General features: G+C 41.5%; 1 protein-coding gene across 2 annotated transcripts in view; it reads left to right on the forward strand.

The window, feature by feature from the left end:
* The window catches only part of DGCR2 (DiGeorge syndrome critical region gene 2), a 40,341-nt gene that overhangs the window by 4,416 nt on the left and 22,385 nt on the right, over window positions 1–13,540 (forward strand). The gene's annotated exons all lie outside the window — the stretch shown is intronic.

The raw sequence follows: 13,540 nt of genomic DNA on the forward strand, positions 1-13,540 counted from the left end.
TGACACAACTGCCAAGTGTGTTTAAATTGCCAGCTCGTTCTTGTCACTTACTCAAAAGCTGTAGGTCTTAAATGCAAGGCAGAGCTGTTCAGAGTTGAAGTCTAAACAAACCCACAATCTACATCGTTTCAAGGTGATCCCCTTGTCTGCTGTGACTGAATGTGTCTGGTTTTGGCTACTTTAATGTTATCAGTTAATTCAGTAGGAAGCCCAAATATATCAGTCGTAAAATGTGACCTGGGCCCAGCGTTGCTCTGCTCTAAAGGAATTTCATTGGTAAGCAAATAGAAGCCCTTACTTTGCTCTTTGTTCACTGTCTCTACCTTAGTGAGAGCTGTGGCGAGTAATATTTCTCTGGGTCCGTGTTGTTGCTAACTGCAGTCCCTGGCTCTGTGTTCAGCTGAATTCCCAAGCGAGGGCTTCAGGGTGTGAGAGGCAGAAGGATTTTTTTATCACAACTCCTCAGTTAGTTTTGCTGAAAGGAGGGCTGGCATGTCTTCTAGTGTTATATTCTCTCCTCATCCCCTTCTTAATCTACTGGTTTTAGTGTTTTTTTTTTTCTTACTATTGTTATATTATTGTGCCCTTTTCCCGGTGTTCCCGTGCTCTGCTGTTTGCTGTTGTTACGAGATGCAAAACGAGACTGATGGATTTGAAGTCTTTCTCACAGCTGCTATCAGCGTAGCAGAGAGACATGGCAGAAGGTATCAGACCTTATTAGCAGGTCTGATACTTTAAGACTGGTAATTCTTGGTGTTAATTATGAGGCAAAATTTCTGAGGTGTGAGTGGGTTTGCTTACTAGCTATGGCCACAAAGGAGAAGAAAAGAGTCAGTAGGCAGAGAACTGTTTGCACGCTTTGTTCTGGTAAGTCATAAACCAGAACGGGAGCTGGAGGGTTTGCAAACATGCGGCTTCTATATCCCCACGGTGGTTTTGGTTGTAGAGGAAGGTGAGGCCAGAGCAGCAGAAGCGATGGAGAAGGGAGCGCTGCAGCAGGAGGAGGCGGCTGTGGAAGTGCTGCTGCTCTCAGGAGTCAGGGGGAGACGCACAGCCAGCTTGAAGAGAAAATAACTTCAGATACCAAGTATAAAAGATGTAAACCCCCCAGTGAATGTCAGAAAACCAGCCAAGACTTCAATGAATTATTCTGTCCCCTGGAATTAGCTTTGTTAGGGCAGGTTTTGATGTTGAATTGTAATGCAAGAGTAGTAGCTACCTCTACAGTCTGTCCTTGAGTAATGCCTGAGTCTCTGCGTTTTTATGTGGTGATTTCTTGCAACTTTTATAAGGTCTTGTTTCATTGTACGAGATGCATATAAATAACTTGTTATGTGATGAGCAGAACTTGGTATTGTGCTCACACGCATTGCACCGCACAGAGCCTGTGTGTCCCACACCGAACTTTGGCTACCTGGAGTGTGGTCAGAGCAGGACCTGGTTACAGCTCAGTGCATCGTCACTCCTGCCCTTCATGGGTTAACGTGTCTGCTCGAGTTTGTTTTTTAAAATGAAATAAGCTGTGAGGGGGTTTTGCACTGGTAGCCTGAACAAGGAAGTCTTTGAGATAGAAAAGAAACAGATTGTGGCTAATGGCAGCTTGATGAGAGACTGCTGATCTTTGCCTGTGTGATCTCAAGGGCTAACCTGTGATGGGAGAAGGCTTGCTAATCTTTTGTTCTGTGTAGACTGATAGAAAGTTATGGCTAGAAAGTGCACTAAGAGATTGGGTCATCTGTCTTCATGTCCCAAAACAAAATCTGGTAAACGCAGGCAATTCTTGAAGATATTTGTATAGCACATTTTTAATGATTTCCTGTCACAGACTCCGAACACCAGATTCCTTTGCTAAGTCTAGCTGCCGGTCTGCTGCTCGGTCTGCAGTTGCAGCTTATTCTTCCTGTCTAAATACAGCACCATGCATGTGTCCTTGTTGTGCTGCAGTTACAAAGAACGGTTTGCTGGTGTCCCAAGACTGTTTGGGTGCCAAGACCCCCTGTTTATTCAGCAGTGGTCAGTGTGGCAGGTGCCTGGCAGTGCCCGTCCCTTCCTGACTTTCTACCCTGTGGAAGGGTTTATGTACCGTTCATGTCCTTGCATGGCAGGCTCGCACTTTGGCGTTGCACTTCGCACCGTGGTTTTGTAGAGAACACATCGAGGAAAAATCACAGGTTGTTTGGTGAAGTCATTGATGAGCTATAGCAACCAAGTTGCTTAAAAACATGAGTTTGAGATTAACCTTTAGTCCTCGTTCCCCAAACTACGAAATGCATTGGCATCCTCTGGTTTCCTGAGAAACTTTTTGATTTTGTACTAAAGGGTCAGCCTGCTAATTCTGGGTTTGATGAACAGCATTTTAATGGTATTTGCTATATTTGACTCCTGAGGAAGCTGTTACCAGTGTTTGCCTACCATTTAGATTATTTAGAAATACAATAGTAAGTTTAATGAAAATTGATAGTTGCCTGATTAACTATAGCTAAACAAAATAACATTCAACTTCCTAGTTAATTAAAATTATAATTGGTTGATCTAACAATTATATTTAGCTTCTGTTCTGTTTATTGATTAGCACTTGACAATTGCCAGCCCGCTTAGTGGCTGGAAATGTAGAATTGGCTTTTGGTGGATACTCTTGGGACATTCCCTTCTCTATTGTCCTTTAACTTACTGTGTTTTTTTGGTCATGTTTTCATTTGTGTAACTTTTTCTTATGTGTTTTTGTCTTTCGTGTGCCTCCTCTGCTGTGCTTCCTCGTACTTTTCCCAATATGAGACCAGTTACTTGGGGTACCCAGGGAAATTATTTGGGAACCAGAGCTAGTAGGAAAATGGGATTAAATGTCATTCCTGGCAGAACAATGCTGGGTGTTCTGGGCTGGCTGTGTCTGTGTTTTCCTGAGGGAGCTTCAGGTGTCACTTTGAAATGCTGAAGTTCGTATTTTGACACTCCAATCTGCATTGCAAAGTGGGCAGCTGAGGTTTGAAGTGTGTGAGCGCAGCCCTTGGATCCATGTGGGGGCTCCACTCCAGCCCGACTAGGGCTCCCCCAGCCCAGCTCTGCCCCTCGGGCTCTGGGGTGATACGGGGAGTGTCAGGCGTTGCCTTTGCACGAGTGAGATTGATTTTACATAAAACTGAGTTAGTGTTGTCCTTTGGTGTCTGTATGTTTTGTCTGTGCTAATATTTCCTAAGCGATTTTCATCTGAACCTTTCTTCTAACTTAAAAGTAGTATGTTCTATTTTATACACTTTAAAAGAAAACAATCCTGCTTCTCACACCTGCTTGGTTTGAGTTTGTGCCCAAGCAGCATTCTGCATTGTATACGCTAAACCTCTAAAACATGTTACAACTTCTTTTAATCTAGGGATGGTCAAAACTGCATTTGTGTTTCTATGGAATTTGTGAAATTGTTTGTCATGCTTGAATTAGTCCTTACTGATTAAAATAAAATAACACAAATGTTCTTTATGAGTGCGATCTTGGAAAAATCTTTATGAAAAATCAGGGATCTTGCAGGAGCGAGATCCGAGTGCAAAGACTTAATCAGAAGCATCGTCCCCCCCTGGTTCTGGTAGTAAGCAGACTGCAGAGAAATGGTCAAAGGAAGCGGTAGTATGAGTGCTCATCTGTGTCTTTCTGAGCAACAATGGAGTTGAATGTAATTCAACAGCTAAAATGGACCCAGATCCAGTTTCATGGTGTAGTACCTGACACAGGTGCACAACACAAGCTGCTGGAAGAGCTGAAGAATGCTGGTGGTACTGGGATGGTTAGAAGGTGTGGGGAATGAGACTTCTTATAAATTGGTTGGACTCGTATTTGCTGGCTTCTGATAGAAATATGAAATGTAGGGGGTTGATATATGAAATTTCTGTTCAGTTATTGGTTTTACTGTGGGAGAAGGGAGGACAGTGTCTCGTCCAGCGTGGACGGATGCAGTGGTGGTGGCATCGCTGCATTCCTGCCGTGTTCAGCTCCAGCTGAGCAGGGGATGCTATTCAAAGCATGAACCATTTGGTCTGGTACACAACAGCCATTGCACCAGCTACCGTGCAAAGGATAAAATAGGTTTTATGTACTTGAGGTCAGAATATTTCTGTATATCGAGTTTTTGCTTTTAAGTGTTCTAGGTGCTTGCTCATCAAGTCTTGTACAAGGTGTGAAGAAAAAAATGAAACAAGAGGAAAAGCTTTTTTTTTTAGTGTGACCTGCATTTCATCAGCGCTCATGTGCAGGTTTCCTGTCCTCCTGAATTGTTAGATTCTTGTTTAAGACCATGACCTTCCCTAGGGCCATGTAGAAAGCTTATTCCATGTTCCTTTGGTTTTGAAATTAAGAAATTATGTTAGTTTTTTGGAGAGTGGAGTAGTTAAAAATTCCTGATTTCATAGGTAGGATTTTGTCACCTGTTTTCTTGGCATTATAGACTATTGCAGTTCCTTGTGTATTCTAAATACATACTTGGCCTGAAATTGTGTATTTTAATTAGATTTGTTTGGTTTGCTCATGTGCTGGAAGTTTAAGGATATACTTAAATACTATTGAATCCTGTACCGAAAAAAACCCCACCACCACCAAAACCCCACAACGTTTTTTGTTTTCCTCCAAAGTAGCAACATGTTGTATTGTTGAAAGTAGAAGGGCTTGCTAGCTAATACTGTTGAAATCTGGCAATTCCTACTTTCAATTTGACGGTGGCTATACATTAGCCTCAATTGCTCTGACAGTCCTCGAATTGCTGTTATCATGTTTCCTCTGAATATGCTTCTTGTTGAGACGTGATCTAAAGAAAATACTAATACAGGTAGTGTAAAACTTTGGATTTAAATTTTTCTTTCTGCTGTGGAAAACTCTGTTATAGACTATTTGTTTCTTTTAGCATTTTTTTTTTAAACACATATAGTTTATTTGGTCAAAAGGAATACAGCTTCTTTCCATGGTGATACTTCTTGAGTGAAAACTGTTTCTTATAGAAAGAAATATTGATCTGAGCTGGCTTGATAGGATGTGTACTTTTCTAATTCTTAGAATACACTTGGAAGAGGAGATGAACTAATCTCACATGCTTAGATTTTTTTGGGTAGGCAGTTAGAAGGTAATTGCTTAAGACAGAGGAGTACTGCCTGGACCACGTTTATTGGTAGTTTCTCTAGGTCACTTTTCAGAGGCTTTCCAACAAGCAGCTTGCACGTAGACTGTCAAAAACTGAAAAAGGAGATGTTCCTGGTGTTCATATACTTCTGGTTGCCAGACTGGTCCTTCTGGGGTTGCAGGCACCACTGTGTAGTTCTGAACATCGCAGAGGTGACTCTGACATGTGCTGGAGATGATACCGGGTGAAAGCCCAGTGCAGACACCTTCTGGGAGGAAGGAGGTGCAGGCAACAGTGCCCCACTTGTGCAGACAGAGCTGAGAACCTGGTGCTTTTCCGTGGTCAGAATGGCCCTGCTCTGTGAAGAATTGCAAATGAGCAAGAAGAGTATGTGTTCATTAATATGATGTTTTGGAGGATTTAGATGCAATGGAGCATGAGGATCTTGCCATAAAAGCTGTGTTTAGGAGAAGGTGAAGGTTTGAGGTGAGGATTTAGGATGAAACTTGAAAGTAGCTACGCTGAGGTACCCAGGTAGTCCTGTGAATTTAGGTATTTGTGGTGTATGTGGGATGATCTGTCTGTCCCAGCCTCGGTGTATGGATTGTAGGGAGAAAGTACTGTTTGTGATGGTGCTTTTTTCTGGACAGAATTGATGACTTGCTGAGTACTTCACTACTGGTGCTGTTCTTAATGGACTTTTTTTCCGTTGCTGCATTTGTTGGGAGAATTAATATGTTGTGTGCATGACTGTATTTCAATTCTGTGTGAGGAATAGCGCTGTTTTCTTAGCATCAATGAGCATGTTTTATAAGTAATGGGGTTTAACAAAACCTGGAATCCAATGGACCTATGTCCCTATATGTAGGACCTACCCTTGCCTGACACCACTGATTTAATAAGGCCATGGCAACCCCATGTCCCCTCTGTCAGTCCACCATACGTCCTCCGGCATGAAGAAATGGGAGTCCCGTAGGGTTTGGTGGAAGGGTCTGGTTACCCCAGCTCCCCCCATCCCTCCTGCCAGCTGGGCAGCCCCCCCACCGCAGCACCGTACAGATGTGCAGATGTGCAGGCAGCTGCTGAGCAGTGCAAACCACATGGGGGTTTCCTGCCCTCTGAAGCTCAAGGCTGTCATCGTTTCCTTCCCTTGTGCTGGCTCTAGGCTTTCCAAAACTCACTCTGCATTTTTCTGGTCTTCTTTCTCAAGCTTGCTTGAAATTATTTAGTGAACTTACTTGTGAGGTGTGATTGGCACTTCTGCAGATTCACTTACTTATCGGGCCTTCTTTAGGGAAAGGGTCAAAAATCTGGTGCTGCACATGTTTAGATCACTTGTCACTGCTGTACTAAAACACTTAAGTCCCACCTAAGGCTGTACAAAACATCTGAAGTCCTGAACAAGGTTGTTAGTATAGAGAAACTGCAGGCTTTAATTTTGAGCTGTATTAAAGGCTTCTTGAGGACCCATGGCTTCAGTTTTGTTTGTGCTGAGTGCTCTTTGTGCCAGTGCTGTATTTTGCTTTTCCCTTCTGCCTATTTACTTACTATCATAATATAGCAGTTTCTCGAGGAGGAAAAAAAATGCAAGCCGGTTGCTTAGCTGATATCCTCACTACAATGAGGACAGCTGTTTCTCAGTCTGGAAGACGGCGTCACCTAATTCACACTATTTTTTTGGCTTAGTTCAAGTAGCAAGGCTTGGTTTGTGTTTGGTTGTAGCAGTACTGGGGAACTGGGAAAGATTCTGTTTAAGTCTTAGGAATAAGTGTCCACATTCATAGAGCATGCAGTCTGTATTTTCTAAGTCTTAGGAGATAATAGCCAGGGTTCCCATTCAGGCAGCTCTGATGTTGTTGCTCTAGCTGAATGCTGGCTCTCTTGCACTGCCTTCGCTTTTTTTTTTATCCTTACTGGCATTGAGTCTGCCCTCCAGACGAAGAGCAGACAATGAATTGCAGTGAATGACACTTGTGAGCAAGGAGAAACTGGGTCAGTTCCAAGCTCGTGCAGGGTGTAGGTACAATATCGATGTGAGGGGAAGGAGGCTGCTGCTATTCCTCACTGTGCTGTAAACATCTATTGATGGATGTTGGGGTCATCCAGCATAAATTACTGTGACAGAACACTGAGTAATACAGAATGTTTATTAGAGTTATTCATTAAGGATTTACAGTTTTCAGCTGGAGTGCTGTCACAGTTTTAATTACTTCATGAAACTGCATGCTGAGGTCATGCAGAAGATGCCAATGGCTCTAACATGTATTACTTATTTTTGGAAGTGATGTGTTCCTAGTAAATGGGATTATAACTTCAGAATCTCTAATTTTCAGGAGCTGGAATTAAATTTGCGAACAGGTGTGGGCTCTGTGCATGGCATGGAGCCTTTTTTTTTTTCCTGGGCTCTGTGCCATTGTGTTTTCATACCCTCCTCCATGTACTCGGGCTGTGATGAACCAAACCTGCTTGACCTAAGGGTCGTGCTTAGGCGTGATTTGAGGAACGCAGGTGCATGGCTGAGCATTTTATCTTCTGGAGGACTGAACATGAAAGTGGAATGTTCTGTTCTTCTGTGGCTTTTTAATTCTTCTGTAGGTTTTTCGTTTGTTATTCTATGGGTCTTTAATTTGAAGAAAGTAAATGGAACGAATTTCATTGAGAAGCTTTAATAAACTTAATCTATGGAATTGATCATTATCTGATGGTGATTTGTGAGTGTCGCTAATAGTTTTCTTCTCTGGAAATAAGGTGGTGTTATCATAGTCTCTTTTTCTTCTACTGCAGCTTTGTTAAAAGTACTGTATGTTCTCCCTCTGCTACACTGGATGGTGTGGTGAGTAGTTTAAGGATAAATTTAAAAATGTGGTGGAAATAAGGTTCACCAAGTGGCATAAAGAAGCCTGCTGGGGGATGGATGAGTAGTGAAAGCGCCTCTGGGATCTGGAGCTGCGGGGAAATCCTGTTTAGGTCTGGCTGCGCTTGCCTTTGTGTGGGATCAGCGGTGCCCCAAAGACAAGCTAAAAACAAGAAAACCTGTTCAAAGACAGTGTCAAACATCCTCAAGTGCAGTTTGAAGCAGATGCTGTCACAGAGCCCTGTTGAGCAGGGGCCAGGCAGGACTGTCACGCTCTGAACGAGCTGCAGATTTTCAGGGGCCGTGAGCAAGATACGGCGCCTTCTCTGGTGAACTGCACCTGTGGACTTGAGAGACGTCCAGGATGTGAAAAATGCTTTTCAACCGCAGAGGACTAGCTTAAGGACAGGTTTTTTCACATATCTACTGAGGATTAAATTAAGAAAACTATTATGTTATTTTTATATTGAGAATATTAAGAATATTTTAAAATTTCTGTTAATCAGTTAAATCCCAGTCTAGAGAAATATTGGTTGTGTTATGCTTCCTCTTGAGCATAAATAGAAGATATGGAGCTGGATGTGTTTTTGTGATGATGATGGGTGTGGTGTTCCTTTAATTATGTTTCTGATGCGCGTTTGCAGGCATTTGTTGAGCACTGGGTGTTAAGCAAAATCTCTGGGAGTTAAGGACTTAGGGGTTAGACTTCTTGCTGAAAATTCTAGGATCTCTGATCATGCTCGTATGGTTTAACATGTGTCAAGTTATATAGAAACAGTGATTTAAGAAAAGAGCAATAAGTAAACTTATTCTTAAATGTGTTAAAATATGGTAGTGCAACATGTAGGTGCAGGTCTTGTCTTAAGTATGTAGGTTTAGTATTATAAAATATAAGACAGACCTGTTGAGCAAGTTCAAATCTGAATAAGAAGAGTTACTGGCCTAAGCACTTTAGAGTTTTTGTTAATGCTTAATCAGCTTTTGATAGCTGTAATTGCCTATTCAAACCTGAACAGAATATTCTCTTGCAGGTTGGTTCATCTGGTTTGGGACAATGAGTGACTTACACTGAGAAAGCAGGAAGTATTCTTGTCTTTTGTTTTCCTTCACTCTGTAAATAAAAATTATGCTAGAGAGTCTACCAGATTGAAACTTGAGAAATGTGACCAAAATAAGTACACGTGAGGTACACACAAAAGTGCCATTGTTCATTGAAAGCTTACGTAGAAAACCAAACCATGTACTTCGACCTTATCTTTTCCAATACATGTATTTCAGAGTAATAGCTTATAATTGCAATAACCTCAAATGCCGAGTTTGTGCATTCAATCAAATTTCAATTTCCATACAAATGAAGCTCAGCAGACAAGAAAAAACAATTAGTGTAGCAAATGAAAAGTGGCATTTCTTTGTATTGAAAACTGAAATATATTCAAATCTATACTATCTATGTAAATGTTAAAATCTCACATGCATCTGTAGTCTTAGCTACCAAAAGAATATCTTAGTGTATCAGAATTTACTGGCTGGTGAATCTCTTTGATAAAGAGAAGTTAAGTCACTGCAACTCAAGGAACCCAAACTTTCATAGTCAGTGATTGCAGTCACTGAGTTTAATCTCTGTATTAAAGCACTCTCCTGAATTAAGGTTTATGTTTTGGAGGCTTTAGTTTAGGACTCTGGCTCCTCATCAGTACCTCGTAAATTGTGAATTGCCAAGACATCAGGGTTTTCGTACCGCTAGTGGTACAAAACACTGCTAGTGGTGGTGGTTTTTTCCACTGGTTTCTGTAATCGTAAACTTCATTGCCTTGAAAATATAAGGGTGAAATTTAGGTTTTAAAAACTTTGTGTCCACCTAATGCTTTACAAATCGGTATTGGATTTTTCGGCCTTCACTTAACCAGGTTTTATCTTGGTTATATATTAAGCTTGTAGAACTGATACATGGTCTGAACGTGATTTTCATTTTGCTTTTCCTCTTTTTAGATAAAGTTCTATAAAACTCCCTCTGGTCAATGTGTAGCTCTTCATAAACTGTTGCTAGAGAGAAGAGGTGAAGTGAGAATACATGGTAGTTAATTGTTGGTACTTCTGAAAGACAAATGTTCGTTTGGGTAGGGCGGTGCTGGTGAACCAGCAGGTTGCTTGGATTTTTGGGGATAAACGCAGTGGTGCTGGGACAGTGTGGAAGCACAGGCAGGACAGCCAACTTCTGCTCGGAGGCTCAGCTGATCTGTAGTCTTTGGCAAGCTCTGTAGCTTTTCTGTACTTGGTTGTAAGCACGGCCAGGAGGATGCGGCGGTTGGCGAGACTGAGGGTTAATGTTGTAGAAAGGCTTTGAGACAACAAAGCAGAGAGACTGTAATGGCACCTTGCTGCTTGGGGTGTTTTCACATCCTCACACTGCTTGAACTTTGTGATGTTTTATAAGCTTATTTTATGTATAGTTCAAAACCTACAGTTGCTGCTGTTTCCAGTGTTTAACGTGCCTCTCTTCTTCCCAGCAAATGCCAGATGAATTTAATTGCTCTAAAATGAGATTTCAGTCTACCAAGTTTTACACTGTAGCATAGCAAATGTTTGATTGTTCAAAGAAAAAAAAAGCCTTTCATGTTAGAATTTCATATGTGAATCATAATACTGACAGTGTAACTCATCACACTGTACCTGGATGCTGGAGGTGGTTGTATTTCCATTTTTTTCACTTCTGGGCAGTTGTTGATGCTGTCAGCTGATGTTGTATCAGTGCCTCTGCTCCAACAGCTCCTTCCTTTGGCTGAACTTGTGCCATTATGTATTTTTTAACAATATGGAAAACAGAGAAAGTTTCTGCTTTAACACTGGTGGAAAATACATGTTTTTAGTGCTCCTAGGAGGTGATAGTTTAAGATAGTTTAAAATTCTTCATCCTTCCTTGCTGTGACTTACCATCAATAGCTATGAACAGTGTGGGGTATCTGACTTCAGGGGCAGAAGTGGGACTGGTATTTTTTAAACTTTGCTATTCTTTTGAAGAACTGGTGATATTATATGAGTCAAGAAGCAGCTTTTGTTTACCACACTCCTGAAAAGTACAAAGTCTGACTGCGTGTTAAGTGATTACTCGCATCTCAGGAAGGATGGCTGGTTACGTTGTGTTGTCCTGTTGGTTGCTGCTGCTCATGTATCTTTGTGAATCCCATTGTGCTGCTGGCAGCCTGACTTGCCTTTTCTGCCGCAAGGAGACGGGCTTGAAATGTTTTCATTTTTCTGCTGTTTTGACTTAAAAATAGGCGACTGAAATAATGCTTGACAGGATTGTGGAGACGAGCACCTATCCTGTGCAGCCTCACCTATCCCAAATTTCTCTATTCCTTGGCTGGGTATCTTGGAGGTTCTTTACAGGCTTCCATCAGTCTTTGTATGTTGATGTGCTCTGCTCTGGGACTCCTGAGCCTGGCTAAACCACAATAGTGGGACAGTTGAGATGAAACTCTCCCAGGAACTGCATGATGATTTAGGTAGTTCAATAACACACGGGGGTATGGGCCCTGGGTTAGGATGGCTCAGGAGGTGTTATTGGCAGTGTTTGCAGAACGTGGAGATTTTCATTTTACAGTATTTCTTTTAGTGCCACTTTTTTCCCCCTCCGCAATATAATTGCATAGAAGTTTGTGTTCCTTGGTTAGAAATAATCAGTGCATCTGACATAGCATGGTTTCCATTGGGAACAACTGTTCAGCTGTTTTGAGTGGTGTTTCATAGAAATGTTTTGTACTCTTCCCTGTATCCACATTCTTCAGCGAGGAGTGTCTGCAGTGCAGGAAGTGATGACATTATGGCATGTAACTGGCATTTTTTAAGTGCCCATAATATTGGGATGGAGTCATCCCTTTATCTGAACCAGTCATATGTAATTGTACATAAAATAGTAGTTGCACGTATGAAATTGTAGAAGGACAAAAGTATTTCTTCCTGTTTTTCCCATGTGCACGTTGGTGTGTGGTGCTTTCCTGGTGCCTGTGAAACCAGCAGGCTGCTGAATAGATTTCTTCGCTGGTTGTGTGCGTGACTTCCATTAAAAGCAAGCAATTAAAAAATTAAGGGTCTACTTAAAGCATTGCATTTTGAATTAACTTTTGCCGTTACTGCAGTTGAATGCAATGGAAAACCGAAGGTGGGTTGACAACAGTCTTCCATATGTTAAAATACCTACCACAGGCTCCAGTATAGATTTTTGGTACTTAAAACTATGATAGTAGAGCTTTCTAAGAAAGCTTCCACTGTGTTCTGACATTGTGCAAAAGTGGTGAAAGACGCTGCAATGATTTACTGAAGAGTCGATGCTTTTCTGTGAACTTGAAATTTGCATAGTTTAAATTTCACCTGGAGTTGTGTGGAGTTTTTTTTTGGTTTGTTGTGGTTTTTTTTTGTTGTTGTTAAATTTGATTACACGTTTTGCTTGTGCTCTTTCAGTGTTAGCAGTTTGGACTGCGTAAAGCTCTAAAAATGGGTGAGCCCGCTCTCCTCGGGCTGCAGGGGCTGTTGTTGGCGGTTGTCTGGCAGGTCTGGCTGAGTTCTTGGCCATTTCCTGACCTGAGCGTTTGCTCCGAGTAGGCGGTTGCTAAGAGGATGTGCCTGCTTTTCTTTTTCTAGAAGAGCAGGTCTGTTTTTTGAAAAGAAACCGGTACTAGAACTGGATTTTAGCTTAACATTGAATTAGAAGCCTATTATCAATATCCTGCGCCAATTACCATGTGTACAGGTACAGCTTTTATTGAGAGTGCATGATGACTGGTTTTATTATATTATGCCTGGTCATGTTGACTGAACACTTAAATGTGACCTCTGTCTACATTTAGTTTAGACATGTGTTTCCAGAGGTAACAACTGCAATTACAGCTCTTTTCTGAGGTTGTAGACAGTGGAAGAGAGAATGTATCCCTGTATTTTAAATCTTCTCTTAGAGAATTCTCCCTGCAAAACAGTTACCTACTTGATTCTTTCAAAATCAAGGATGAGCGTGTTTTACTTTAAAACACTTTTAAAATTTTCTGTTTGTTTTTCTCTGAATGTAGCTTACCTGGGATTGTTGTAGCTTGTTCGAAAATGTTGGTTGGAAAATGGACAACCGCCATCCAGGAGAGAGATGGATGGCGATGGTCTGGTGAGAAAGGGAGCCTGTGGATGCTCGTGGCGACTTGCAGACCTGCCATCTGTACACAAGCTTAGAATCGTTCACTTACGTAGACAGGTGGTTTATTTTTCTTTTTCGCCTGCAAGATGTTTTGAGGGACACAAAATGAAGCTGAATTATTAGGTTCTGACATTTGATAGATGGAATTGATATAAAAAAGCTTTAAAAAGTTGTACTTTTTATAATGCTAATTAGGTTTGACAGTGTGATGGCAAGTAGGCAGTACTCTTACAGAAGCAGGAACTACATGTTTGCAGATATTGCCAATTTCTTGTAAAGGATGTGTTCATATGGGAAAATTCTACAAAAGAGCTTGAGCTAGAAAGTACAAACAGGTTCATGGATATGGAAATAGTTCTGTGAAATGGCTCTAAATCAGGCTGGACATTTGCGCAAGTCTAGCAGGTCCTGG

The sequence above is a fragment of the Streptopelia decaocto genome (assembly GCF_964273445.1).
Source record: "Streptopelia decaocto genome assembly, chromosome: 15".
Taxonomy (NCBI): Eukaryota; Metazoa; Chordata; class Aves; order Columbiformes; family Columbidae; genus Streptopelia; species Streptopelia decaocto.